Source organism: Sinocyclocheilus rhinocerous, unplaced genomic scaffold (genome assembly GCF_001515625.1).
Source record: "Sinocyclocheilus rhinocerous isolate Xijiao unplaced genomic scaffold, SAMN03320098_v1.1 scaffold1604, whole genome shotgun sequence".
Taxonomy (NCBI): Eukaryota; Metazoa; Chordata; class Actinopteri; order Cypriniformes; family Cyprinidae; genus Sinocyclocheilus; species Sinocyclocheilus rhinocerous.
Window position 1 is genome coordinate 2,935 of NW_015625046.1, and position 4,498 is coordinate 7,432.

Below are 4,498 nucleotides of genomic sequence, written 5' to 3' on the forward strand. Positions count from 1 at the left end.
TTATTTTAGGTTATTTGAATTTTGAAGTCTTAATGTTTTTTTATTTCCAGCAAGAGGAGTGTCATAAATGATGAGTCTGAAGTTGATAAACTGAGAAAGCATGCTTCTGCATTTGTACTGACTTCAAGAGTGAAACACTGCCTTTCCCAGGTAAGACGCTGATGTTAATTATGTGAAATTACAGTAAAAAACTATATTCTTACATTCTGTTCCTTGTGCATGAATTTCTATTTCTAAATTATTGCTTTTTCTTCAGCGAGCTGTCAGTGACATCATTTCCCGGGTGCAGAGGTATCAAGTCTCACTGTTGGACTGCCTTTGGAACCAAATTACAGATGCCATTCAGAGACAATCAGGAGTCACAGATCAACTGATGAGTGATTATGGACATTTTTAACAATTTTGAAGACCCTTTTGACTCCGTTTCCACTACATATATGCAAGATTCAAATCTAAAAAAGCAGTTCATGGTAGTTGAAGCAGAAGAAATTGAAATTTCCAAGGCTGCATCCTTGAGGAAAAGGGGAGCCTCACAAGCTCTAACAACAAGAACAAGATGCTTTTACTATATTCCTTTAGTCCGAAGTTTGGAACAACTACTTTCACATCCAATGTTTGACAATGGACCAAGCCAAAGCAAGGCTGGATTTATCAATGACATTATTGATGGGGATATTTTGAAGTCACACCCACTGTTCTCTGTGAGACCCAATGCTCTGCAGCTTATCCTCTATACTGATGAGATAGAACTGTGCAATCCGTTGGGTCTCATGCCTCAAAAAACAAACTCCTAATGGTGTACTATACTTTGGGCAATATAAATCCTAAACAGAGGTCTAAGTTAGATGCCATCCGTCTACTCGCCATTGCAAAATCAAGTGATGTCTAGGGCTGGGAATCGATTCCAAAAAGAATTGATTCCTCGATTCCAAGGCGTTATGAATCGAGAGTCGATTCCATCAAGGGGAATCGACTCCTCATTCAGAGCCCTTTTCAGTTCAACAAAGCTTATCTATGGGTGCCTCTCAAACGGAAGGCTTTGGAAGCCCGTTTCCGCCACGGAATAAAAAATAAAAAAAGGTAATTGCGACTTCTGACTTTTTTTCACAGAATTGTGAGATATAAAGTCAGAATTGCGAGATATAACGTCAGAATTCTGACTTTTTTTCTCAGAATTGCGTGATATAAACTCGCAATTGCGAGCTATAAAGTCAGAATTGCGAGATAAAAACTCGCAATTCTGACTTTTTTTCTCGCAATTGCGAGTTTATATTTCGCAATTCTGACTTTTGCGTGATATAAACTCGCATTTGCGAGTTAAAGTCCAATTTTGAGGGGGGAAAAAAGACTGACATGTTCTCAGAATTGCGAGTTTATATCTCACAATTGTGACTTTATAACTCGCAATTGCGAGTTTATATCTCACAATTCTGAGAACAAAAGTCAGAATTGCGAGATATAAACTCGCAACTGCAAGAAAAAAAGTCAGAATTGTGAGTTTATATCTCGCAGTTCTGACTTTATTTCTCAGAATTGCGAGTTTATATCTCTCAATTATGACTTTTTAACTCACAATTGTGAGTTTATATCAAGCAATTCTGAGAAAAAAAAGTCAGAATTGTGAGATAAAAAGTCGCAATTACCTCTTTTATTTTTTATTCAGTGGCGGAAACGGGCTTCCATAGAAGGCTGCATCCTACGAAGGCTGCACACATTTAAATTCACGAAAATAAACAGAAAGAAAACGAGTCGGTACTGATCATCTGAATTTTAGGATGCGGCCTTCCGTTTGAGAAGCACCATTCACCTCCCTCACGCTCGCTAAAAGCCGTAATTACAGATTAGAGTTGTGAGATAAAAGATTATTTTCATTTTTATATTTTTATTACCATTCGCCTCCCTCATGCTCGCTAAAAGTGATTAGAAGTCATTAAAAAAAAAACGATTCAGAGGTTATTTTTTACGGTGGACCTGGCTTGTCCACAATTTTGAGCGCTGCACGACAGAATAGATCATGACGTGATCGAGGGTCTTGATCTTATTTCCATCTAAAATACTATTTTTTTTAAACATTTCTATCAGCCAATGATAATTATAAAAGAAAACGTCACGAGCATAGATCAGTGGCTGAGAGCGCATCTGATTGACAGATAGGCCTAAACCACGAGCTCTATCAGTTATTGTTAATGTTCTGGTTATTTTGTTTCAGTGTACAGTTTGTTAATTTTGTGCAAAGCATACAGTCAAAGTAAACTTTATCATTCAGCTGAACTGTGCACATTTATTTTAGACACTTCGTGTCTTGTTTAATTCATGCGATAAACGCATGTCCCTGCTGAGCTGTGGGCTATGACTAATTTCACGGGCAAAGCAGACCTTCATTGTATTGCTTTGAATGTCAGGTTTATAACACAGTAGGTTTTCAGTCATGAGTTTGCTTCTTATGAAATCGAGGTCCCAAACCTTGCTCAAGCCACTGAAATAGTGGATGCAGATAAAATTGTAGATTGTACATCACATTAGGCACTCAAATTTTAAGAACTGTACTTATATTCCTATGAAGTATTATCTCGGAGATGTGTGTGCGATTTACAAGTGCACCACTGACTGCTAATTTACTGGAGAACTGATGCATTGCTCTCCACGCCCAGTCCTTTTTGAGAAATTTGACCATGTTCGTGCTGCCCTTTCAGAGTTTTTCATGGTTGAAAAGGTTTTCTTCCCCACATAGGCTAATTGACAACGCACAATAATGTTCTTGCGTTTGATAGAAATAAAATCAAAACAGCGATCGTATTTCCAGCTACAGAACGCGTACTTTTCTCTCTTCATGCTGAGTTTGTTTTCATTGGTAGTATCTTCCTCGCAGGCACTTAACCAGTCAAAGTAGATCTCAGGTAGAGGACACTGCATGTGCTTCACTCTCTAAGGCCCTGTCTTCACGAACGCGGTTATTTTTAAAACCGCAGCTTTTTCTACGTGGTTTGGCCGTTCGTCCACACGCAAACGCAGCCCTTTTCACTGAAACCGAACATTTTTGAAAACGCCTGCCAGGGTGAAGATTTCCAAAAACTCCGGTTGCAGTGTTATCGTGTAGACAGCGAAACCGGAGATTTTGGCTTGTGACATTGGAGCATGCGCTGTTATCTCCGCCTACTGGAAACTTTTTCAGGCTTCTGATTGGCCAACATGGCTTTACAGTTGAGATTATATCGCCACTGGTTGGCTTGGCATGCTCTTGACAGTGCTTCATAGCATGCGTTTGCGTTTTCATGTGGACGGAGATTTTTTTTAAAACGGAAGGAGGAAAAACTATAAAATTTATAAAAAATACCCGTGTACATGTGGACATGGCCTAAATGATACAACACTGCCTTCTGGCGGAAATGATGTGACACAGCAGTAACGCACAGAGACCTCAGCTTGGAACTATAATCTAATTACTATTTTGGAAATTATAACGTGTTAAATTACTCCATTGCTAAAAAAGTAATCAAATTAGAGTAACACGTTACTAAGTAATGCATTACTGCCCAACACTGGTAATGGCTGTAGGACTCGCCTCTGGAGTCAAGGTTGCATGGCTTTTGAAGGGGTGTCTCTGAACAGTCAATCACACATGTTGTATTTGGGAATTGTTCTCATAAACAGTGAGGCATTGTTGCCTGGATTGTCTCCCTGGGAAGCCATGGTATGCAATCCCTCATGTTCTCCTCCATGATGACAAGCCAACACGAAATCACCTTGCTTACGATGGACTGAGAAACACCAAACCTTTCAGCAAGATCACCCTGCAATAAATTAAGACGCAGCTTCATCATCAGGAGCTGATCCCAAATATGTAGCTGGAAGCTGTTGATGTATGTATTGGTCAGGGCCGTTTCTAGCCAATTTGACGCCCTAGGCGAAATCCCTATTGGCGATTCCCTTTACAGTTACTGCTATCATAAGAATACACCTATATGTAGGTTTAAAATTCTACAAAAGGCACATTTAATGTCCAACAACGAATGTTTTTTTTTAGAAGCTTTTATTTGGTTCATCTAAGGTCAAACAGAAAGTAACAATAACATAAATATAGTAATATACTATAAATAATAGATATACACATATCTACATATAACATACAACCATACATTAACAACAAATATTTTAGCAAAACGCATATTTGACTCAGAATGATTGCGCTCCGTCTGTTTAGCGTGCATGTGCACAGCAGCATGGAATATGCAGCAAAATGGATATATTTGCATAACTTTCTAACATTTACAGAGGAAAAATATACCTGTGACGTGTCAGTTATGCACTGAGGAAAACACAACATCTCAAATGCATTAAACAGCACAAATATATTTTGGTGGAACGATTTGATCCATGATCGACATTAAGGGCTGCTTAAAGGGGTCATATGATGCTATTTTAAAGATCATTATTTTGTGTATTTGGTGTAACAGAATATGTTGACATGCTTTAATGTTCAAAAAACACATTATTTTTC